At 44.3% G+C, this 27,066-nt stretch overlaps 1 protein-coding gene and 1 pseudogene across 1 annotated transcript in view; one reads left to right on the plus strand and one right to left on the minus strand.

Moving 5' to 3' along the window:
- TMEM121 (transmembrane protein 121) overlaps positions 1-27,066 on the minus strand; it is a 940,474-nt gene that overhangs the window by 15,138 nt on the left and 898,270 nt on the right. The gene's annotated exons all lie outside the window — the stretch shown is intronic.
- Positions 9,338-27,066, plus strand: part of LOC146799581 (uncharacterized) — a 42,337-nt pseudogene continuing 24,608 nt past the window's right edge.

The following is a 27,066-nucleotide window of genomic DNA, read 5'->3' on the forward strand; positions in this document are numbered from 1 at the left end:
AATTAAAAACATGGTTAGGACAAGATCCCGCAAACCCCGTTTCACCAGAAAATAATTGACAGCTAAATAGAGAAATTGACATCAGTGAGGTAGAATTAGTAATTAGTCAGCTTAAGAAGGGGAAGGCCGTGGTAGAATTGGTAATTAGTCCGCTTATGAAGGGGAAGGCCCCAGGGCCCGATGGCTTGCCTCAAAAGGTCTATAAAGCTTTGACAAGTACACTAACTCCCATTTTAGTGACGATCTTTAACGATTTCTTTATTGGAGGGTCTGGCATGCCAGCCTCCTGGAAGGAAGCTACTATCTCATTAATCCTAACGCCAGGAAAATGCCCTACAAAATGTGACTCCTATTGGCCAATTTCGTTATTAAATAGCGACTATAAGATCTATGCTAAAATATTGGCCGATCGGTTGAACGGGTTAATGGCTGAGATGGTACGTGATGACCAGAAGGGCTTCATATGGGGAAGGTCCTTGAAAGATCTGACTTTTGCACTAATTGGCTCAATAGACCTGGCAACCTCTTAGAGACTGCCTCTGGCCGTAGTGGCCTTGGATGCCACAAAGGCTTTCGATCGGGTGAACTGGGTCTATTTAAAAGCCGCGGCAAAATCTTTGAACCTAGGGTCAACTTTTTGCAAGGCCTTGGCAGGTTTTTACGAAGCTCCAGAAGCTAGAGTGCTGGTCAACTGCTCCCTAACTGATCCCGTATGTATATCTAGGGGGACAAGGCAGGGTTGCCCTCTGTCGACACTTCTTTTCAATCTATATATAGACCCCTTAGCCAGGAAAATCAGAGATGCCTCTGAAATTTTACCTTTTAAATACATCGACTGGAATAAGAAACTGGGTCTTTATGCGGATGACATTCTGATTTATACTACAAATCTACAAGACACCCTGTCTCGCATTACGATTCTGACAACCGACTTTGGAAAGATCCCGGGCTACGAAATTAACAGTGGCAAGACGGAGATCATGACCTGGAACATTGAGGCAGAAAGTGTCAAAGGAGAAATGAGATATCTGGGAGTCATGATATCACAGGATATCAATAAAATAGCTGAAGTTAATTTTGAGAAAGGTAAGAAGGAGATCAACAAACTCCTGAAAATGTGGTCCCATCTTCAGCTATCTCTTCTCGGACGAGTCAATTTAGTTAAAATGATAGTCCTCCCAAAGGTCACATTTGTATTTGACACTATACCCTTGCCTTTCGGGAAGGAATGGCTAAAGAAGTTGCAAAGCGAGATCAGCACTTTTGTTTAGTCAAGTAAAGGCCCAAGAATAGAATGGAAAAAACTGAGGAGGGTGGAGAAAGGAGGCTTAGCACTGCCGGATCTACTTTTCTCCTCTTGGGCTTTTCTACTGAAGAATGGGAGGTGTTTGTTCAGCACACCAAGTCAAAATAAGATGGGGGCATGTGGGCTACGATGTCAAGTCTGGAGTCAGGTGGCAAACAGGGTTTTCTGTTCATATACGCAGACCCAAAGTTCTTTAAAAAAAAGTCAGGTTAATGATACTGAGGGGGCTAGCTGAGATGTGGTAGAAGGTCACAATTTTTTTTTTTAAATTCCATATCACAGTCAAATGGCTCCTATCTGGGACTCACCGGGCTCTCTGGAATGGACTAAAGATGCTCTTGCAAAACCACTGTCAAAGGCGGGCTTCTTACGATGGGAGCACATAATTGTAGATGGCAAGTTCATTTAATGGGAAATGTGTAACCAACAAGCTGACTACCACTTATCCAGATTTAAATATCTTCAAATGTGGAGCTGGTATAAGGACCCGGAAACAAAAATTGGGGAACAAAATGATCTGGAAGCCCGATTGATGCAAGAGACAGCACACAAGAAGGAATTGGTGGCTATCTATTGGCTGATGATCGGAGGTTTCACCATGCCAATGGAACTGTGGGGAAGATACTTGCCTGAGACATCGCTGGAACACCAATGGCAAGTGTCTATGACCATGCTATTTAAAATAGTAAAGCCTGCATACCTGAGAAGAGATCAGCTCTTTTCCACCCACAGAGCTTACTGGCCCCCCAGAGATTATCAAAGTTCGGGAGAGGAGCTGAAGTCACCTGCCTGAAGTGTGGTAGTATGAAAGAGCACTGCACTCCACATATGTATGTATCATCTAGGAGGATTTGTTCAAATATGTATGATTAAAATTTTGTATGACTATTGCAAGATTGAAAATTGAAAATGCAAATAAAGATATTTAAAAAGAAAAAAAAATTAAAGAGGACGGTGTCCATATGTTTGTGGCTTGCCCCGAAATACAGGTATTCTGGAGAGACGTGAGTAGGGCTTTGTCTGAAATGATGGAGATTAACATTGAGGTAAGCGTTATGCTTGTTATTTTTGGACATGTGGAGTCAGTGGCCAAAACTACAAAAAACCAGGCAAGGCTTATCTTTTACAGTGTGCTACTAGCGCGGTGAGAGATATGTAAACAATGGGAGGCAGTAGCCCCTCCTAGTTTTGACGATTGGGTGCACTTCATCAAACACATAGCTGCTCTGGACATGATGGACTCAAGAAACCACAATTTTTGGCTCCCGTTGTTTGAATGGTGTGATAATTTAAGTGCTAGTAGATGAAATCAGGGGTCCAATGATTAAGCCTTCTCTGCCTCAACAGGTATTTTGTGTCTCTGTTGGCTAGTGAGAGGGCAGAGAGAGACAAAAGTAAAATATGGTAGATGGAGGACAAACCCGAGTGTGGTACAGATTGTGAGCTCCAATTTCTTCCCACCTGTCACAAGCACATGAGGCCAGGTCACCCCACCCATCTAAATGTGCAAGTGGAAGAGCGTTTTGGATTTTTTTTCCATTAAAGAGGCAAATGAGGACAAAGTATTTTTAACAAACAAAAACAATACACAATTAACAATATCTCATATATATATACCTCCAGCCGGGTGCTGGAGGTACTACTTACTTGTATATTTGCCCTATTTTTAAACTCATTGTGTGGTGTCACTGACCTAATTGTTGTTTTTAAACCAAAGACTGCAAACTGCACGCAGCCGATTTGAACGCTGTCGCGCACTTAATTCACCTTCAGACGCCGCCATCAGCACAGGCGTGCGTGCTAAACCACGCCCACCTGATAGGCCACGCCCTCTCCTTCTCCCCTATATAATGTGTATGTTTAGGAAGCGCAGCGGACGAGCGCAGCGGGAGCGCCGTTTGCGCGCCGAAGGCGCGCCTAAGGCAAGCCCGTCTGTGCCCGTCCGCGCCAAGACCGCGACAGGCGCAGGAAACTCTGTCCACTCTTCCTCCCACATTCGTTACCAGTCCAGTGACCTCCATCATCTACAGGGCTCCAAGCACTGCCCCTGCATACTAGACCCAGCCACTCTAACCGGCTCAGTTAGCTGCAAGCTCTGCCGTTGGACCTCTACTAACTCAGGCCTCACTCCAGCCGCTCCATCACCCACCAACGCTTCCCAGCCTCTATTCAAAGGAGGACTAATTAACGCACGATCCATGTGCAAGCACAATCAAGATATACACGATCTCATCATTGACTCCGATCTTGATTGCTTAATGGTAACCGAAACATGGTTAACGGAAGAGAGCAACCCCGTTATTGCTATCGCCCTACCCCAAGGCTACTCGTTTTTCAGACAAGACAGAGCTAAGGGGAGAGGTGGTGGGGTCGCCATTATACTTAGAAACAACTTTTCCTGTCATACTTTCAATCTAGAACCATTGAAAAAATCAGAAGGTTTAGGTTTTTCAATTAAATTAAATGAACACACCTCCTTCTCAGGCGGCCTTATCTATCGCCCACCCGAAAACGCTACTGAGTTTCTTGACTCATTATGTGACTCCTTGGGACACTTCTCCCTAAGATACTCACATTTTACCCTACTCGGCGACTTCAATTTACATCTTGAATCTAAAACTGACGCCCAATCCGTCAATTTTTCCCAAACCCTGGATATGTTTAACATCCAGCAGCTCGTCACTCTTCCTACGCACTCTCTTGGTCATACCCTTGATGGTGTGTGCACCAACCTTTCTTCTTTAACCACCCTTCCCCCCCTGCCACAGATCTGGTCTGATCACTCTTTGATCCCATTTCACATTAAGACTGTGAATCCGCCCCCCTGCAATAAAGCCAACCCCCTCCTTACCAACTCAATCAACTGGAAAAAGGTCCAAGAAATCATTAGTCTCAAACCCCTAATGCCTTCTCAATACCCACTTTATCGGGGAACGTCGAAATCGACGCCGACCTTTTCCACAACTGGATCTCACTGGAAATTAAGTCCAGAATCCCCCCAAGCGTCCCGGTTCCTCCCAAAAAAAAACCCAAACCATGGCCCCTTGGTTCACACCTGACCTAGCTAACGCTCATTTGCTATGCAGGAAGGCGGAACGTAAATGGCGCAAGACGTACGATGAGGTCAATCGCCTTGCATATACTCTAATAAGGAAAACGTATCTCTCAAAAATTAAATCAGCCAAAAAAACCTTTTACGTTAACGCCATCAAAGATGCCAGCCAAAAACAAAAGACGCTGTTTAAAATAGTAAAATCATTTACTCAACCCAAAGCACTCCTACCGGAAATTCCCCCATCTCAAGATCTCTGTGACCAAATCTCTGACTACTTTGAAGATAAAATTGCCTCCATCCAAAACAACTTTCCCACCCCGGATACCCCCCTTGTTCCCCCCCTCCCGGACTCTAGTGTCGGCACTCTCAGTAGCTTCTCACCGGCCACGTTAGCGCAAACCAGAGAAATCATCCTGGCCTGCAAATCTGGCTCACCATCTGATCCCTGTCCCCCAAAAATTCTGCACCAACTAATCGAGGTGTTGAATCCTACGATCAACAAAATAGTTAATTCCTCACTCCTCACAGGGTCTGTCCCCAGCCGATGGAAGAAGGGAATTGTCAAACCCCTTATGAAAAAGGCCAATAAATCCCCGACAGATCTGACCAACCTCCGCCCGATTTCACTACTCCCTGCCTTGGGAAAAATAACGGAGCAACTAGTCTACAGAGAGTTAAAACGCCACTTGGAAGAAAACAACATTCGCCACCCCAAACAATCAGGTTTCCGTCCAAAACACTCGACTGAAACCGCACTGATAGAGCTATCAGACACCATCAAATGGTTACAAGATCAGAGGAAAAATTCAATTCTTATCCTCCTTGACTTAACGGCGGCGTTTGACACCATTTCCCACTCCATCCTTATCAGTAGATTGATGGATATTGGCGTCACCGACACTGTTTTAGCCTGGATTAAGTCTTTCCTCACCGATCGCTCACAAACTGTCACCCTAGGCCCCTTCCACTCGAAAGAGAAGATGGTCTCGTCTGGTGTACCAAAGGGGTCCATCCTGAGCCCCCTCCTTTTCAATATTTATCTCATCCCACTCCTATCCCTGATCGATTCCTTCGGTATACCAGTCACCTCGTACGCCGATGACACACAACTCATCGTGCCTCTAGAGGACAATTCCACTGATGCCGAGCTCAACCTTAAACTCTGTTTAACTGAAGTCTTCCGCTGGATGGATCGCAACCATTTAAAATGCAATTCCAGCAAAACTGAGATCCTTCCAATTGGTAAAAACGCGTCCTTCTGCCCAGCCCTCTGGTGGCCAGATGATTCAGCTGCTCCCCCCCAGACTGTTACATCCGCCAGAAATCTTGGCGTTATCTTTGACTCTGACCTCTCCTTTTACATACATGCTAGAACGGTAGCTGGCAAATGCTTTGGAACAATCAAATCACTCAGAAAATTCTTCAACTTCCTTCCTACCGATGCCAGGAAAACTGTGACAGTAGCGCTTATAATTTCCCGCCTAGACTATTGCAACGGCCTTCTTGCAGGGGCAAAAAAGAACACGCTATCAAAACTTCAAAGTGTGCTTCACTCCGCCGCACGATTGGTACTCAGGCTACCTCGCAGATCCTCTATCTCTGCTGCCCTCCGTTCGCTACACTGGCTACCTCTCCATAAGAGAATTCTCTTCAAAATACTGATCATTGCCTTCCGTGCCTTCAACAAAACCGGCCCTAAGTACCTCTCCAGACGCTTTCCCCACTACACCCCCAGCCGTTCCCTCCGCTCGTCTCTTGACAATCTCATCCTCCCTGCCAAATATAACCTAAAGACTAAGGGCGGCAAAACCCTAAGCTCTCTGGCCACTAAAGCATGGAACAGCTTGCCCAAAACTCTCCGACATCAGACGCTTGAAAAATCCTTCAGAAAGCTCTTAAAGACCTGGATCTTCAACCTCTCCGATGATTACGCCAAAGCGGCCATCTAAACCCCCCTTCAACCACAGGATTGATTAGTCAGGATCTTCAGCGCCAAGATGCTCCCTCCGGAGCGAACGTCGCGCTCTACAAATAACCCCTCAAATATCAAATATCAAATATATATATATATATATATATATATATATATATATATATATATATATATATATATATATATATTCAAGCTCAATTCCGTCGTTAATTATGCCTTCAGCACTCTGGAACGGGTGCGGCTAAACGTGGCGGCGGGTCAACGGATTATTAACAGCTCATAATTCCTTTATCAGAAAAAGAAGGTGCCGCACTCTGATGACGTCTATTTCATAGACATAGATAACAGACATGTATTCAATGCCGATAATCTATTTTGCCCGCCATTTATAAATGATCTATCATGATTAAAGAAACAACTATTTACAATTCACAAATGATGTATCATGTACACAATTAAGCCCTAAATGGGCAATGTTGATACAATCTGAATCAGAATCAGTATTAATTCATCATACTGTAAAATATTCATAGTTATCTCTGTGAGTGATTAAGCCCTCGATGGGCATTGACATTTCATAATCATATAAATTAAACTCAAAATAACAGAAAAAGAGACATAATTAAACACATATCATTCATATATATATTTCATTAGTGGGCGTTTGGCTCAATACTACTTAAACTTTTCAACCTAGATGAACGTCTAGCTCTTCCTCAGCATTAAGGCCTCCCCATATTTGTCTGGAGATCGACTATATATCTCAACTCCAATCTCCATAAACGGAGCTCTCTATTCCCTCCTCTTTCATTAGATGCAACATGGTCAATGCAAAATAATTTTAACAGATTTCTATTGCTTGAGTGGAGTTCGGCAAAGTGCCTGGCCACAGGGTACGTTGGTTCTTTCTTTTCAATAGCCCTGGCATGTTCAAGAATTCGTTTTTTAGTTGGATTGATTGTTCTTCCTATGTACATTAAATTGCATTGACATGTCAGAACGTAGACACAGAATGCTGTGTTGCATGTGAGAAATGTATTAATTTTTCTCTGTATGTTTGATCCTAGTAATTTATATGTTAATCTTTTGCTGCTATGTCTACATGCCTAGCAGCAAAAGATTAACATATAAATGGTATCACATTTTGGGAGTGTGAAATTTTGGACTCTCGACAGTATGCCAGTAACACAGCGTACACATACAGACAATGATAGCTCTATATTTGTCAGTTATCAACTGTCGTGCACATGATAGAATTACGCAGCGCATGTACAATTATTGATTGATTGCATTATTTAATGTTGTGACTTGAAAATGCACAGATGATTTGTACACAATTGCATATTATAGTTTGATTTGATGTATTTTTACATGCAGAAGTACAATTTCGTTATAATTTTTGACATCAGATTCAGTTTGTAGTACACCATTCCAATATGTCTGCCATATATTCGACAATATTGACTGACTTACTTATGTTGTCCTTTGTCGGTTTTCATGTCTCCAAACTTTATCAGTCACCTTGTCGTTTGCACTAATTTTTACGTGAACAAGGCTTTGCAACAAGCTGAAACGCGTCGTAAAACTAAAACACCACTTGAAGCGATTTTGATATGGAGTCCTTAGTTACTGAGAGCGCATTAATTTGTGACAATTTTGGGATATTTACAGCCGGCGTGCTCCGCCGGCATATGCGCCACCTCTCTTGGGTCCCCTGCGGTCAGAAGGAGCGTTGATTTTGGGACATATATATATATATATATATATATATATATATATATATATATATTTATTTATTTATTTATTACATGCATTTTTAGTGCAAACAGTAACAAGAAAAACTGAAAATGCACAAAATACCATATTCAGATATGCAATAGAGAAATTTTACAATGAGCTGGTGATCTAACAATGAGAACAGTGATATCATGTAAAAATTGATGTAGCTAAAGGAGATGTTAATGCACTATACTGCAATGATTTCAGAGTCCATGGCTATATAGGTTATATAAAGTTTGAAAAGCTTTCATGTTTGCAGAAGGTCAGAAAGTACTAAGAATGAAAAGGCACAGAACAATACTATACAGCTCTGAAATAGACATGGATGTGAAGTTTGAAAAGAGCTAATGTTTGGGAACCTTGGAATGGTTAAAATTAAATTGAAAGAACACAATTGCCCTACTGAAAATTGAATGGCTTGTGCCATTTAGTCTCCCTAAGTACAGTATACAGTTTGTGATGCCAGAAGTTTGCAAACATTTAAAATAAACACAGAGTAAATTCAGTAGTTGTACATCAATTATCCGTTAAGAAAAGGGGCAACAGTCAATCACCAGACGGCACTCCTCCCTATCTGGTGAGTGGTTTCCAGAGCTCAGTGACGTATGACAATCTGTTGTCATTGAGATACCACTGGAATTAGGTTTAACTATGCCAACTCCTTATATGCTGGACTTCGAAACTGTCCTCTTCAACTAATAAAGTTCATTCAGAATTAGGCTGTCTGATTGGTACTAGTTGCCCCTCGATTTTGTCATTCATTCCCTCTACTTAGAAAACTTCCCTAGCTTCCCATCTGCGAAGGGATCCACACTAAGGTACTTTGTACTGTTCTGAAACCTCTGAAATGACTTGCACCCAGATGGTTCAACAATAAACAAATGAAAAGATAGCATCCCCTAAGAATTTAATGTTAATTCACAGCTAATATATTTATTATTCATAAATTCATAAATTGCAGTCTGGATGGTCGCAGCTTTTTGGTCTGGGCTGCAAAACTTTATGATACTCTACCAGGCAATCACGGCTTGATCTTGTCTGGGTATAATTAGACACTATTCAAAGTCATGTCTATGCTCCCAAGCAGTCTAAACTTTTTAATTTAGACCAGGTTATCTTCTTATTGCCACAAAACCTCTGGTAATCAAGTGCTTTATAAATGCACCAACACTAAGGTCGATCCTTCAGCATTCCATATCTGCTCTTGTGTTAGAGGAAAAGATTGGGCTTCAAGTGGCCTCCTCCAGTCTCACCTAAGCTCCCCATGGCTGGTCTCATGCCCAGCTGCGAAAGGAGGAGGGTTATTTGTGGGGCTAGCTATGCACCATGCAAGGAAATCCTAGTTACTGAAACCTCAACCAAAAGACATCCCAGCCTTGAACCAAAGAGGACTCTCCTTCATGGAGAGCTACACCACTTTGTGGTGAAAGCCAGAGATACCTGGAAGCCCAAGAGCTTCACCTTCAGGACATTGAATGTGCGAACCTTGTACAAGACAGGGAAGACAGCCCAAGTGGCAGTGGAGATTAATAAATACAACCTTGCCCTGCTTGGCATTAGCAAGTTCTCATGGACACAGTCCAGACAGAAAAGACTGGCTTCGGAAGGAATGCTGCAGTATACTGGCCATGAGGAAGAGTATGGCCCACATACCTAGGGAGTAGCACTGATGCTAATGCCAGAAGCCAACAGAGCTCTAATTGGTTGGAAAGCTCACTGTCCCAGAATCATCAGAGCAACCTTCCGAACAGAGAAAAAGAGGATCAACATACATGTTATCCAGTGCTGTGCACCTACAAATGACAGCAAAGAAGAGGATAAAGAATGTTTTTCAGACCAACTCCAGTCCATCCTGGAGAAATGATTTGAGAGAGACATCACCATACTGATGGTGGGCCTCATTTCCAAGCCTTGGAAGCGACAACACTGGGTATGAAGAAGTCAAGGGCAACCATGGCCTTGGTGACTTGAACAAGAATGGAAAAGAATGCACAAGGCAATGTGGGTTTTCGCCAGATCATTCAACAGAGAACCAGAATGACCATGTATGCATTGCCGAGAAGTTACAAAGGTCCCACCAGGATGTGAGAGTGATGAGAGGAGCAGACGTGGCGTTGGACCATCACCTGTGGACAGTGGCAGCTCCTCTGCTAAGGCAGAGAAGCATTGCCCCACTGCTCAAAACATCAAATAAAATGATAATGCATCGTTATTATCATTTTAGTTTTCCTATTGCAGTCAGTGGCTCTCGGGGCGGAGCTGGCCGGAACAGGGGGAGGAGTGGTTTGCAAATCTTAAGTGCGCACAACTGCTTAACCGGCCCTCTTGGGCAGGCCAAACAGTCATGCGCACTTTGCATCTTCCCCACCAGGCTGTAATGTACAGCCTGGTGAGGAACATGGTGAGGAACATGTCCAGCCTCCCATTCCCCATCTGAGCACCGGACCAATCACAACGCTGCATTGCAGCATTGTGATTGGCTCAGGGAAGCCTGGGTGCCAGGGTGTCCTACTGCCTCCTGCTGACCGACTGGAGACAGGAAGAAGAGGCCAGAGGAGAGGTGGTGGCTGGCGGTTTTCAAGTAAGTGTTTTTTAACTTTTTTTTATCCTCTACCACCCTACCACCCATGTCCAGTAGCAGCTGCTAATGCCTGTGGAGTTCAGGCTATAGATAAAGCTGAAGAAAGCATGGATGGATCTGACAAACCAACACCAGGAATATAACTCTATCCTCCTCAGAGATGCACAGAAACAGAGTGATAACTCAGTCACACTCCATAACAAATTTCAAATCCTGCAAGAACTACAGGACGACAGAGACCCAGTCGAAAGCCAGTGGGAGATGATCAAAGAAACAGTGAAATCAACCTGCCAGGAGATACTGGGTCCCAAAAAACATCACCTGAAAGAATGGACCTTCACCAAGACTCTCTGCAATATCTAAGCAAGAAAGGAAAAGAAAACTCCAGTCAACACCAGCCAACGAAGACTAGAAAAAGCTTAATCTCAAGGTGAATACACCAAAACCAGCAAAGAAGAAAAAGAGATCCTTAAGAGCAGGCAAGAAGAGATTCATTGATGGTCTTGCCACAGTAGCCCAGGAAGCATAACAAGGAAACTCTCCGGCAGATGTAGTAAGCAAGAAAGATCTGTTAAAGGCAAAGCTGGGAAGACAATCATGGGTAACAAAGGCCAACAATGAAGATGGGTGGAGTACTTTAAGAAACTGTCAAACCAGCCTGCGCCGCAGTCTCCACAAGACATGCAGCTGGCTGACAAGGACTTGCCAATTGACAGCAGCAGACCAGCCAAAGACGAAATACGTCAAACCATCAAGCTTTTGAGACATGGGAAGGCAGCACAACCTGACAACATTCTTGCAGAGGCACTGAAGGTAGACATTGAAACATCAGTAGATATGCTCTACCCCATGTTTGGAAGGATCTGGGAAGAGGACAATGTGCCATCAGACTGGAAAAAAGATATCCGATCAAGATCCCCAAGAAAGGTGACCTGAGTAACTGTGCAAACTAAAGTGGGATAACTCTTCTATCAACTCCAGCTAAAGTGTTCAACAAAGTCATCCTTAACAGAATTAAAGAACAAGTTGACGCTCAGTTACAAGACCAGCAAGTTGACGTGTGCAAAGATAGATGCTGCACAAACCAAATATCAAAACTGCATATCGTAATTGAGCAGTCGATCTCCCTCCTCTATGTCAAGTTCATTGACTATGAGAAGGCATTTGACAGCTTGGACAAGTAAACTCTTTGGAAACTACTCCACCACTATAGTGTACCAGATAGGCTTATAAGAATCATCAGGTACTCTTACAAGGGAATTACCTGCAAGATAGTCCATGGAGGGACACTCATGGAAGCCTTCGAAGTGAGTACCGGAGTCCACCAGAGTTGTTTGCTCTCACCTTTTCTTTTCCTGCTGGCCATAGATAGGATCATGTTGTCATCCACAGCAAAAAAAGAATATGGGATCCAGTGGACACCTTGGACTCAGCTCGACAACCTGGACATTGCAAACTACCTGACCCTACTCTCCCATACCCATCTGCAGATGAAAGAGAAGACCAACAAAGTGGCAGCCAACTTGGCCTCAACATCCACAGGGGAAAAACCAAGATCCTGAAGGCTAACACGGCCAGCACAACTGCCCTCTCTTGTGCATGCGATGCACTGAAAGAGGTTGAGGCCTTCACCTACCTGGGCAGTGTCATAGCCAAACACGGCGGCACAGATGCTGAAGTCAATGCAAGAATGTCAAAGCAAGGGCTGCCTTCATTCAGCTAAAGAAGAGTTGGAGCTTCAAGGACCTAATACTGCAAACCATGATCAGGGCTTTTAACACCAACATTAAATTGGTCCTTCTATGTGGAGCAGTGTTAGATCTGGGGACTCTAGTTGGCAGAGGTAGGTACCACTGTCCAAATAGGGACTCTTACTTCTAGTCAGGGTAAGGGGGATACAATCTTTAGATAACCCCTGCTCACCCCCTTGGGAGCTTAGCACGAGCAGACAGGCTTATCAAAGGCAATGTGTAAAGTATTTGTACCAACACTCACAGTAACACAGCGAAAACACCACAAATGGACTCCACACCAGTGCAGATAAATCAAGTACTTTTATATAAACTACACAAGACCAAAACGACATAAATCCAACATACACAGTTCAGGAATATGGTTTCAAAAAGAGTTCTTAGTTTAGCGACAAAATCATTCACCTTAGCGTCAATTTTAACCAACAGTACCTGGTGATGCGATAAAAGTTCTTAGCGGCGCTCAGGCATCGAAAAACAAGCATCAGCGTCAGTCCTGAGACCCTGGGGAGGCGATGCGCAAACCCCGCTGCATGCAGCGGGTGTGTGCGATGAATCTGGTCTGTATGGGGAGTGAGGCGATACTTGTATGGATTCCAAGGCGTAGCTTTTCCGGTAGAAATTTACTCGCAAAGGCACGATGCGACGAAACTCGGCCCGCTAACGAGCGGGGCGACGATATCACCAGCGATGATCTGGGTTGGTTCTGCGACGATATTCGCAGCGATAAAATTCTGCCCGCTAACGAGCGGTGCGATGATCTTGGCTGTCTCTGTGACGATCTCACCCAGCGGCGGCAGGCTCTGCGACGATGTTCGCAGCGATAAAATTCTGCCCGCTAACGAGCGGAGCAGGGCTCTTGGCTGGCTCTGAGACGATGTTCGCAGCGATAAAATTTGGCCCGCTAACGAGCGGGCGACAGCTTCACCCGCGATGATCTTGCTCAGAAGCAGCAGGCTCTGCGACGATGTTCGCAGCGATAAAATTTCGGCCCGCTAACGAGCAGAGCAACGGAAATGTTCTCGCTAAGCTGGCTGTGCGTGAAAAAGTGTAGATCCTTTTTTCTTTCTTCTTGGTCAGCTTCCCAACAGCAGGCACAACTTCCAGAGGCCCCACAATAGGATCAAGCACTCTAGGAATGGCAGAACTCACACAGCAGAGTACAGGGGGAAGCTGGGGGTGAAGTCCTTTTGTTCCTGGGACTTCTAAACAGGAGGCCAGCTCTACTCAGGCCCTTGGAGATTCCTTCAAGCCAGGGGACACAGCACACAGCAAAGTCCTTCCCCTCTCATTGGCAGCAAATCAACTGCAGGTCAGCCTTACAGCAGGTCAGTCCTTCTTCAGTCTTCCAGCTTTCTCCTTGGCAGAGGTTCATTCTTGATTCCAGGATGATCTAATTTTCTGTAGTCTGTGTCCCAATACTTATACCCCTAAATCCTTTGTCCTATGAAGGCAGAGGGGCCTTGGCCTAGTCAGAACCAGTTCTGGTCAGTTCTGGAGCACTCTGTTTACTTGCTTTCTTCTTTCCTTTGAGAGAGAAGGGCAGGGTCGTCAGCCGCCCAGCAGGGGGTGGAGCCAGCATTGTGGAAGGCAGGCACAGTCCTATTCAGGCCCAGGTGCTACTCCTCCCACCCATCTACAAGGGAATTTCCCTATTAAGCCCTGGGATGACTCATTCAGCCTCTGGGAGCCACCCCTGTCCCTGTCACTCACAAACCAGACAGTCAACTCACAAACAGGCCAAGGCACACAGAAAGGGCAGAAAAGGAAAACAGACAGCTTCTAAATGTGCTGTTTTCACACACAGGATTTAAAAACCATCCTTCCTAAAAGATGTGTTATTAAATTCTGATTCAGGGATACCAGACTTTAGCTTTCTATCTTGCTCCTATGGGAAGATATGCAGGTAAACATTATACTCAGCATTCCCCATTATAGCCTATGGGCAAGATAGCCTTTCAATAGTGAAAAAGGAAAATTGCTGTAATTCACTACCAGAGCATGTCACCTACACCAATACATGCTCTACCCTTCACATACACTGCACCCTGCCCAGGGGGGTACCTAGGGCCTTCCATAGGGTTGTCCAATGTGTACAGAAAGGGAAGGGTTAGGCCTGGCCAGTGTGGACACTGGTCAGGTCAGCGTGGCAGTTAGCAACTGCACCCAGGCACTGCGGTGGCAGGCCTGTGACACCATTTTATGGCTACTCCTGTGGGTGGCACAATCAGTGCTGCAGGTCCACTAGTAGCATTTGAATCACCAGCCCTGGCACACTCAGTGCACTTTACTAGGGGCTGACAGGTGAAACAAATATACCAATCAGGGATAACCAATCAATATAACAATTTCCTAGGGAGTACTTGCACTTTGACACTGATCAGCAGTGGCAAAGTGCCCAAAGCATCTAAACCAGCAAAAACGAAATCCAGCATAGCGTCAAAAATACAGGAGTTAGAGGCAAAAAGTCAGGGGAAACCACGCCAAAGATGCCAGGTCTAACAAGCAGAAACTTGGAGGACATCAGTGACTACCACCAACAAAGTCCAGACCTTCATCAACACTTGCCTGTGGAAAATCCTCCAACTCCACTGGCCAAACACCATCAGCAACAACGATAAATAGCAGCAGACTTTCCAATTCCCTGCTCTTGAAAAAATCATGAGAATACACTGTGCCTGGATAGGTCACATCCTCCGCAAGCCTGCATCAAACACCAGCAGACAAGCACTCACCTGGAACCCTCAAGGAAGAAGGCAAAGAGGAAGGCCAAGAAATACCTGGTGTCTATGCCGAGAGGCTGACTGCAAAGAGACAGGTTACATCTGGAGTCAGATTGAAAGAAAAGCCCAGGACAGAGATAATTGGAGAGTCCTGGTTATTGGCCAAACCCCAAGAGGGGTAGCAGGCATAAGCAAGTAAGTAAGTTCCTCAATGTGTGTGGCTTGCAAAGACGAATACACAAAGCCCAAATGTCAAGTACACCCAGTCATGTGACCCAGACACAGACTGTAGGCACAAAATGACTAAGGTATGAAAATAATAACCTTCTAAAAGTGCAATTTTCGCAATTGTAAATTAAAACCATACTTCACCATAAGTTAGGATTTTTCATTACAATTCCAGAGACACCAAACATACACTGGTGACCTGTTCCCATTTGGAATCAGTGCTACAGGCACACTAGTAGCATTTAATTTGCGGGCCCTGGGCACAAGTAGTGCTACTTTATTAGAGACTTACGAGTATATTTTATATGCCAATTGGGTATAAGCCAATCTAACATATTTTACGGAGAAAGCACAATTACTTTTGCACTGGTTAGCAGTGGTAAAGTGAGCAGTATCCTAAAATCAGTCAAAACAAAGTCAGCAAAAACAGGTAGTCTGAAGACAAAATGTTAGGGAGGAACCATACAGAGGATGCCAAAACTAACAACTTTCATCTTGTAAAAGCCATTCTAATACAGAAGTAAATGTTTGAGATCAGTTACGTCTAACCCTAATTACAAGTGCCCAGTTATATTTACAGAAGCTATCACAACCAGCACCCCATTTAATTTGCAGACAATCGCACCATCGTCTGCAAATGTTAGCATATTGGCAGCCAGGAGACCATGAGACTGCAGATTAAGAAGTGTAAAAATGAAATAAAAAAAGACATCACACATACACTTGGTATCAGGAACAACATCCCCATATCTCCATCAGCTACTATTCTGCTACAATTTAGGGAAATGTTGAAGACTCAGATCTTTAAAGAATACTATGTCACAATGCATTAACCGTCAATAACCCAGCTTCCTCTCCTCTTACGCATTGACTTTCTGCTTGTATTCAACCCTGTATCGCACTCAGTTGCCTTTTGCCTGGATTTGTGCTTTAGCAATACCATATCCATACATACATACATATACCTTTACAGGATCTCACTCATTCTAATGTGTGCAAAGAATTTTTCTAAATTAGCCACACTGGTAATGGTCTTGATACCCTTTATCATTATTCATACAAATGAAGGATTACACCTGTGGTGATTCTGTGCAATGTTTCTGAACATTATATTTAGTAGAACAATATACACATAAAGCCGTTCCCATCCGTCTAATAATCAGGACTCTAAATGGGAAGACCTGTAAATAGTGCCTCTAAGTGCACCTAAGCATCCCAAAAACTATGAATTAGCTGCCAGTAGCCCCCTCTTGCATGAAAGTCAAACAGAGCCCCCTTAGCACAAAGATGGAGAGGCCAATGTGACCCTGTCCTCTCACGGCTTACCCAAGGGGTGAGTGTGAGAACTCTCAACAGCAGTTTAGAAATCCCTAGGGATTGTAGGCCATTCAAAGTATTGCAAAAATATTGAAAGCACAGGGGGATCATTGGGGACAAAGGGAAAAATGTTGGAGGTTGTCATTCTTAAACTCAATTGAAGCACTTACTCAAACCTATTGTGTGAGTAGTTTGAGGTTTGTTTTGTAACTGGATGGGATGCCATTAATCCCTTATCCCTGACACTGATGCCATCGATCCCTGGATCCCTGAGTCAAATCTTAGAAAGGTGGAACTGCTACATTTCAGATTTTTGTGCACCTTTAAGTGCAATTTCCATTTATAGAATTCCACTAATTCCGACCGTGTGAATCAGATTGTGCTATCCGCAAATATAAAAACATTCTTGCATTCTAAGCACTCTTTACTGAAACCCAAGTGGGCAAAAAAATTAATAATACTCACAATCAAGGTCTGAGCAGAATCGCCCTGCCTCAAAGACTTTCTTTCTGACTGAGGCTCAATCCCACCTTGTAATCGCGCACCCAAGGATATAGTGCCAGATGCAGTATTCACTGGGTACCTTTCTGAATTTTGGACCTCAGAATAGGGGATATTATGGTAACTTCCTGTGGTTTATCCCATTCCAAGGTACAGAAACTCAGATCTATTGGCATGTACTCCCAAGATTTTAAATGGGCTTTGCCTGGTGAATATCATCTGTACAAACACCTGTGGCATATGCAGTCCACACCTGAGCTGGAATCCCTTTTGGGTACGAATTCCACATTAATCTTGACTCAGGATTTGCTCCACCATCAGCATGAGGGCCTAAATCTGTTTTTCAGACGAGACAGGCAGATTGCTGAGATTGACATTATGGACCAGATGTATCAAGATAGTTATTTGCGATTCCCTAATTGCAAATCACAAGGATTGGCAATTAGGGAATCGTAAAATGCCATGTATGAAGGTGTATAGTACATCTTTTGCGATTCCTAGGGGGTTACAAATGACCTACCTCATGAATATTAATGAGGTAGGTCACATTTTGAGACCCCCTAGGAATCGCAAAAATTACGGCGATGATGGCCTGCTGAGATCAGCAGACCACGATGTCCGTGATTGCTTTTAAATAAAGTAATCTTTATTTTTGTAAAGCAGCCCGTTTTCCTTAAAGGAAAACGAGATGCTTTACAAAACGAAAAATTAAAAGTTTTCTTTTCATTTATAAAGAGCAGGCAGTGGTCCGTGGGACCATTGCCTGCTCTTAAAAATAGTTTTACAAACATTCACAAAGGAGGATTTCGAATGGGTTAGCACCTACTTGAACATGCGAATGTTTTGCGACCGCAAATGCGTTCAGAAAACATTCATACATACCGATGCGATTCAGTATTAGGAAGGGACGCCTTAAACACGTCCCTTCCTAATACTGAATCGCAAACCCATTTTGCGATTCAGTACCAGGTTACTGAATCGCAAAAGGTTTTCTGCATCGGAACAGCAGTTTGCGTGTTCCCAAACAGGCAGATTCTGCGAATCTGCCCGATTGCGAATTCAAAAATGCTTGATACATCTACCCCTATGTGTCCTATTGGTTGCTAAAGCTTGAAGGCCTTAGCAAGTCTGGGATGGGACTATGTAAAACATCTGGAACAAGGAAAGATACTTGAAGTCTTTTGAGATGAAGGTATTGTATCTTAAACCGCCTACGCAAGCCACCTACATAACAAATATATTTTTGGGAGATCACTGAGCACTAGTGGCCCGTGTAGGTAAGAGCGGTGGGGAGGGGTTGGAATTCAACAGACGACCACTAGGGAAAATTTTATTAAATACATAATTTTCCCTGGTCGTCATCTGTCGAAATTTTCCACCCCCCACCCAGCCCCACAGCTCTTACCTGCACAGGCCGCTGCTGTCACTGAGGATGCTGCTCCAGTAGTTCAGAAGAGTAGAAACCATGTCATAGACTAGAATGGTATATTGGGTAGGTGATCCTGTCCAGCCATAGTAGGTAGAATGCTCTCTTGGTGAAGTGTTCACGTGTGGAATGAAAGTGAGATTGTTGTCATAGCTGACAGCTGTGCTACGTAGCTGTTGATCTGGCATTTAGGGAAGCACTAGGGGGCAGATTTACAATAACTGGAGCATCCCTGCATATCAGCAGGGATGCGCCAGTTACTGTGCGTCACGGCTCCGCCACCATGGATGCGCCGCATTTAAAATGCGGCACACCATGGGGCAAAAACGGACAGATGCGTGACGCATCTGTGCTGTAAAGACGGCGCATTGCTGGAGTTGCGTCGCAAGCGCGACACAGCTCCAGCAAGGCTCTGGGGTGCCCTATCGTTACAATGCTGCGTTAATCCTTACGCCAGCTTCAAGCAGGCGCAGGCTTTTGACGCAGCATGGGCTCAAAAGTGACTGAGTGAAATCTTGTAGATTTCACTCAGCCACTTTTAGGAGGCGTTCCTGCTACGGAACGCCCCCCCCTGCACAGGAACGCCTACCTCTGGCGCAGGGCTTTGCAACATGACGCATCTCCCAGATGCGTCACGTTGTAAATATCCCGCAGCATGGCGCTGGTTTTGCGCCACCGCTGCGTCATAAAAGTGACGCAACGGCGGCGTAAAAGAGGCGCATGGGGTCTGTAAATCTGCCCCTAGGTATTTTAATTAGGGAGCGGTAAGGGATCCACCAAGCTAAGGAGCGCAACCGTACAAGTAGTAGTAAAGGGCATTACAAATCCACGTAACACAACAAGACAGAGGCACAGATTTACTAGCAATTTGTGCTACAGCAACGTTATGCAAAATGATGAAAAGAGATGCACAGATATTTTTCCAGTATAAAAGGTATTTTGTGCTGTGAATGTGCCCATTGTATCCCTTTGCATCAAGGGGCGTTCTAGGTGAAACAGCTCAAACAGCCATTTGACACAAAGCCTATTCCAATAGAGGGCTTTACATTTTTTTTTTTAAACTATACCCCGCCACCTGAGCCACCCCCTCCCCGACCCCCCACCCGCCTCACCATTGAAGCAGGCAGTATGCATGTGAAATGATTTCATTATTTAAAAAAAATATACATCCCATAAGTGCTGAAGTGTGCAGCACAGATCCAGTACATGGGGACCTTCTGGGTAAGAGTAATCTTTCAGTACAAATCTTATGCTATACAGCTTACACTCACCTCTTCACCCACCATGGTGCAAGGCTCTGCATCACTTAAGGCAGTCTAATTAGAGCATCCATGCAGTGGTTGACAACAGCAGTCCCAGCAGATATTTTCGGCACTGTTTTCCCCCCTTGCACAGTGCAGCACAGAAAGTTTGGTTGCTGTGCTGGGATGATGAGTGAAGAGTACCACAGAAGTGGCAATAGGAAAAATTAACAGTTCAGAGTGCTACTAAACTGCAAGACTGTGGTCATACAAGCTGCCAAAAAAATAAATATAAATCTGGGTGTGAATGCATAAAAATATGTTCACTAGAATAATCAGACCTCTCAGTTCATCTGACCATCATTTTTAGGTCTCGCCTAGCGTTGCAGCGTGCATGCGCTGCATGCTCTGCGAGATACATTGTGGATGAGGGGTTTTCAGAAGGGGACTTGAAGCCCCGCCCCTGAATTTCATTGGCTGGCATCATCGTTTATTTAAAACGCTGGCCTCGGATTTGAACTGAGCCTTTTTTGTTGCCGCCCTTTCTCCTTTTCATCCGGCCCATTTGGACTGGATAGTCTGCTTCACGGCTGTCGTGAAGCAATTTCTTATCTTTAGGGGGCCATCTGTTTTCACTCAGCCCCTTTTTTATTTTTGCATCACGCTTTCACTTAAAGTGAAAGTGAAAGCGCAATGCAAATATAAACAAGCGCCTGCCTTACCGCAATGGCGAACGCTTGTTAAAAGAAGTCTTCTGGTTAATGATGTCAGAATATGCTTCAGACTCGACCAGACGTCATCAAACTAGGCGTCTTTTGACTACTTATTGAAAATGTCAGATTGAGTAAACAGCTTCATTTTGTTCATTTTCCCTGGACGACTCCTTTGTGGTAAGTATTGGTCAATAATCCCGATTTACCATAACGGGCTGCTTCCCCGTCCTCACATGGGCAAATTTGCATACACCAAACAAGACCCTAAATGCACAAAGAATGAGAGGCGCAGACACACAGCTGTCTCCACCTTGAAATGCACCGCTTCGAAGCACACAAACCACTGACTCCCTTGAAGAGGTAGTCGCAAGAGCTAGACCACTCCCTGTAGTCAGCATAGGGAAACCTAGAACCGGCAGATGTCACTTTGCTTATGTGATACACCCGGCAGCTTTAAGAGGCGATGGAAATAGCAGAGCCAGCGCTATAGAACGGTTTTACATAATCTAGAATCTCGATGGGTAGTGTGTGGGGGTAGGGGGGTGACACTGGTTCTAGAACTTGCAAGGCTTCTGTGGAACTAGCAATGATGTAAATGCTACTGGGCATTGAGTATTTCGTCCAGAGTTTCAAAGACAGGAAACTCATGTTGTTAAAACAATGTAACCCAGCGTGTCTCCCTCCACCCCACTCTCTTCCCCCGTCTTCCGCCTCACCCCATCCTCTGCTGTGAGACAGAAAAACACACAGCTGTCTCCACCTTGGAAATGCACCGCTTCAAAGCACACAAACCACTGACTCGCTTGAAGAGGTAGTCGCAAAAGCCAGCCACTCCCTGTAGTCAGCGTAGGGAAACCTAGAACCAGCAGATGTCACTTTGCTTATGTGAGACACCCGGCAGCTTTAAGAGGCGATGGAAATAGCAGAGCCAGCACGATAGAACGGTTTTACATAATCTAGAATCTCGATGGGTAGTGGGGGGAGAGGGGCGACACTGGTTCTAGAACTTGCAAGGCTTCTGTGGAACCAGCAATGACGTAAATGCTACTGGCACTGAGTGTTTCGTCCAGAGTTTCGAAGACAGGAAACTCATGTTGTTAAAACGATGTAACCCAGTGTGTCTCCCTCCTCCCCACTCTCTTCCCCCGTCTCCCGCCCCCACCCCAACCTCTGCTGTGAGACAGAAAAACCCAGTAATATGCTCTAAGTCTAAGTGATTCCTTTCTCAATGCGTAAATCAGAACCGTATGTCCAGGGATTTTGTTTTTAAACTTCATCTGGGGAAAAATATGACCTCAGCTGGCAGTGATTGCTAGAGGATGAAGTACCTCTTTTGGAACACAAGGTTTGAGATTGTCCCGGTAAAAGGGAGGGGAGTAGGGGCGGGGCAGGAAATCCTCTGAATCAAGAAGTGACACTTTCCCCCCTTACGGTGCATTTTCAAAAAGTGTTGTGATTTATCAGCCAGGGAGGATGATAGTGGCGTGCTAGGTATTCCTAACCCAGCACTCCATGTGCCCAAATCTCTGCTTCTAAGCACCTTTGGACACCGCGGCCTTCTTCGTTTCAGTATAGCTGGTAAGTCAAATGCATCCGCTGCAGAACATTTGTGCTGTAATTGAGTCACGGGGTAGATTCTTGCTGGAGCCTATTTAGCCTTTCATCCTTCTGAGGTTGATATTGGCATTACCTTGGATGATAGGAACATTTACTTTGTACAGTGCTGCAGCTTGAACTTTGTCATCCTTTCCAAATTTACAAAACAAATGAATGCTTGTCCTTGAGTAATAAGATCATCTGTCATATAGTGTGCTACGAAGCCGTAAGACTGTGGCAGCAAGCGCTAGTTGAACATATCATAAAGCCACTTGGATGTAAAAGAATATGGAGTTTCGAGAGAGAATGTACTATAGTACAAATGCAGTGCAATAGATTTCGCAATTACAACAAAGTGAACTATTGTCATTTTCAATTACGCCATTTGATGAATGCTTCACGAAGGGTAAAAAAAAAACCAATAACATTTTCAATGCCAACAGCTCAAAACAATGTAATTGCGAGACCTATTGCATTGTATATGCTTGTTCACTCAGTTGCCATGAATATAGAGCAGTAGTCTGCATCCTGACCTAAAACTATTACAAAGGCTTGTGCTTGTGTCACCATCCTGATTCTTAGGCCTGACCTACTGTGATAACACTCTTGTAGTGAAAACACACAAGCGCTAAATCTCCCTTCTAACTTGTCATGCAATATGTAGGTACCCCCCCAATGGAAAAAATGTGCTATAAGCCACGATGAAACAATACACAAACACAACTATGCACGCTCAACACACCATTATTAAGAGGGGTGAGTTTGTGAGGAGGATGGCTCTGATTGGTCTACAGAATTACTGGCCATGTGACTGTTCCATGGCATGCAGCCAGCTTTAGTGTCTGCTGAGACATGTTTACTTGTAAAGAGCTGTGCATTGTGCATGCACCTGCCTGCATATATTATTGCTAAAGGAAATGGCAAAAGGGATTCATATAACATTTATTTAATGGTTTGTTTTGTTCATTTCAACTATATTCTCCATATAAAGTTATATTTATTTAGGGGTTTCTCAAAGACAAATGACTCTCATCCACATATGTTAGACAACTCCATTGGTTATAGAAGTCACACATATTTTGAGAGACCCTTAAATCCTTATGTCAGAAAACGTGTTTTGAACGGCAGATGCTCTTTATGTGCAGCATCTCCAATGTGACCTGGATCTTTTTTTGGTCTGCGTCAGATGTGATAATCCAGCATGTTGCAAAAAGACCATTTGCAAACATTTATTGAAACCCTAACACATGATAATAATGATTCAGGATTCACTCTGCAAATCCCACTGAATATGCATCAAAAGGCTGCTGAATTCCGTCCTTGCAATGGAATTTGAAAAATGCTGTAAATTCAATGTCTGTCCCTTTAAGGGCCACAGGCTTCAGTAGAATAAAAATGGAAGCACAATGAGAAGGGAGATTGAGAAGGGCCCCCCGTGGAGCAGTGAATGTACCCCTGTTGTTTGTGTGTTGACATTCACTAATTATTAGACCTGGCATCCTTGGTGTGGTACTTCCCTAATAAGCTGCCTTCAATCCTTCGTTTTTTGCTGATTTGTTTTTGCTGGCTTTAGGACTCTGCACACTTTACCACTGCTAACCAGTGCTAAAGTTCTTGTTCTCTCTCCTTCAAACATGGTAAACTTGGCTTACACCCCATTGGCCTATTTAATGTAGTTGTAATTCCCTTTTAAAGTAGTACTACATGTACCCTGGACCTGGACATTAAATGCTACTAGTGGTCTTGCAGCACTGATGATTGTGACACCCACCTAAGTAGCCCTTTAAACATGTTTCAGGTCTGCCATTGCAGCCTGTGTGCGCATTTTTAACTGGCCATTTAGACCAGGCAAAAAAAACCTTTGCCGGGCCCAAACCTTCCTTTTTATAACATATAAGACACCCCTAGGATAAGCCCTGAACAGCCCAGTGCAGGGTGCAGAGTATTTATAATGTAGGACATATGCTTTCAAGTTTTACATGTCCTAGTAGTGAAAACTCCTAAATTTGTTTTTTAGTACTGCAAGGCCTACCACCCCCCTATAGGATAACATTGGAGTTCTTCATTACATTTAATAAGTTGTAACTTTCAATTAGGAGAAGATGGACAGGTCAAGATTGGTGTCTAAAGAATTGCAATTAAAAGTCATCTTTAATGGTCAGGTTGGATTTTTAATCACAATTTTGAAAATGGCACTTTAGAAAGTTGGCATTTTCTTGTCCTAACCATTTGGTGCCTGCAACCTGATCCTGGGTCACATGACTAGGTGTAGCTGGCAGTTTGTCTTTGTGTATTGCTCCCAGACTGTGAGACGAAATGTAGATAGGTGTTGGTAGGATGGGGGCAATCTGAGTTAACGAGGGTGGGGCGCTATCCCTTGCACATCACAAAGGGCTCAACACTGGTCTATTGTGACCCCAGTCAAACAGGAAAGAGAAGATGACTGACACCTCAGGGGGTGAAAACCTCTAGAAGCATCCTCCACTTCAAAGTGGCCATCAGGTATAAATATTGGACCCTTAGACCCAACTTCTGGACCTGTGGGTTACTCCAGGAAGAACGATTGTTGTTCTGCTGAAAGGGATGCCACTCTACTGGGCAGCTGCTCCGAAGTACTGTTGCCCTCTTATTCGGACCCCTGCCCTGCTGTCCTCTTACCTGGGTGAGAAGGACTGGACCTACATCTGTTGAATCCAGGACCCCAGAGTAATTTCAAACTATAGTTGGTTGGTTTCCTGACTTGAGCCTCAAGGAAAGAAGCCTTCAACAACCTAGAACTTGACACCTGGACTCTGCCATTGGTGATTCATACCCTGTGAAAAGTGTCATACCCTGCTCTGACCTCTTGGAAGTGGGCCTGATGGTGTTCTGCCAACCTATTTGGGGATCCAGCAGAACCTTGTAATTCCTCTGCTGCACGGTAAAACCATAAGCAGAACTGACGCATCCCCCTTGTAGCCTACGGTGTCATTGGAACTGCCGCTATGTGACACATTCTCAACGCAGACCCTTGCATCACAAGAATCTTGTTGACTGAAGCCTTGACAACAGCACAAGACTACGCCCCGCATCTTCTTTGGAACTAGCAGGTGCACAACGCATCCTCGATGCCATACTTTGTATTGCAAGCCCCCTCATCGATGACCTGCTTGACGACGATGCATCGCAGCCACTTGGAACTGACGTGGCATGATGCATCTCAGACCCAGACCCCGCATCGCCTTTGCTGCAAAACACATCCTCGACGCAAGACTCTGCAACTCTTTGCAACCAGGATTTAAGGTGGTCTTGTTCAGAGGGCCTAGATGGGTTTCTGTAGCCGGCTAGCATTGCTACACTGTTGACCTGAGCTTGTGACTTTGTCCTGGTTTAGCTAGACCAGATATCTACAGTTGGCGCTTTGTGCTTTTTGGTGCTATTTTCCTTTCAATCTTTAAAATTGCTTATTTCCAGTTCTACTAATTAGATTTTTGTCATTTTGGTGTTGATTTATGTATTACACTTTACTCAATTGTTCTAAATTGGTGTGGGATTTGCCTTGTGTTGTGTTTTCACTTTATTACTGTTGGAAGTGTGCATAAATACTTTACACATTCCCTCTAATGTTAAGCCCGACTGCTCTGTGCCAAGCTAACACAGGGTTGAGCACAGGTTAATTTGGGGGTTGATTTTGCCTCTCTCTGAATAGGATTGTGGTTGCTGCTTGAGTAAGGAATTTAACCCCTAAACCAATAACCCAATTTTTTACACTAAGTGTAAGCTGTCCCTCATGGAATACTTCAGATTTGCTAGTGGGCACCACCTGTTATCTGGAGTAGTTAGACTGTCAATGGTTTGCAAATGGATGCTGTCTGCTATCAGATGCCAGCAAACTTTCAATGACTTACCAAGGGATCTGCTATCAGAAGCAGTTAATTTTTCAATGGTTTGCTAATGGTGGATATGGCCAGCTTTCAGGATACAGTTATTTATCCATGAGATTTGCAAGAACTTGCAATGTGAGCTTTGTGAGGCACAAAGCCATTTGTGAGTCCCATGGCCGTTCATATAAAGCATCTTGGGTTTTTGCACTTACAAAGCCTGCCATTTAACACAGCGCAGACTTTGCAAGCGCTTCTTAGGCTACGTCTAGGCCATAGCTCCCAAAATGGCTTTTTGTGGTGTGTCAGGTCCTTCCTTCATTCTTTCCTTCATTACCATGCTCTGTCTCTTCAAGACATATTGTTTTCTAATCGTGGGCTTGGAGTCTGCACATTACTTTCTAGTGGATGGCTTGATTGGCACTCTCACTTCCTTGCTTCCTATTGGTCAGCTGCCATAGGCTTTCTTTCTATTTCTGTGTTTGTCCCTCCCCTACAGCATGGATGCATCAATAGCATCCTTCCACTGCTTATCTTTTTAGTTTCTACTTTTTTATTTGTATTATTCACTCTACCATAGTGTGTCTTTTTGTGCCATATCCCTCTTGTACTTATTCCCTCTATGTTCCTTCTGCCTGTTGATCTTCTGCTGTCTGCCTGCTTGCCCCAGCCCCTTCCTCCCATCCTCCAATGTTGTCAGCTTACCCCCAGCATCTCCTTTCCTCCGTTATCCGTGTTATCCCTAACTCGCCCCCTCCGTCTGTATTTTCCCCTCACACGTGCCGTCCCTCCTCGTTGCTTCCTGAACACGTCCCACCTTGCCAGCAGAAAAAAGTGTTTTTGTTTTCTTTTGTCTAATTTGAACAATGGTGTACAGCAGTCACACTGCTATACAACATGGGTAAAAAAAACATTGACAAAGTTAAAAGCTCTCTCGTGGGCGAGACCTTTTGACTTTGCCAATGCACTTCTTCTTGGCACTCCATTAAACACAGAAGGAGGCCTATTTTCAAACGAGAAGGTAGACTCCTCGCAGAGCAGGCCATTTGATCTGGG

Source organism: Triturus cristatus, chromosome 9 (assembly GCF_964204655.1).
Source record: "Triturus cristatus chromosome 9, aTriCri1.1, whole genome shotgun sequence".
Classification (NCBI taxonomy): Eukaryota; Metazoa; Chordata; class Amphibia; order Caudata; family Salamandridae; genus Triturus; species Triturus cristatus.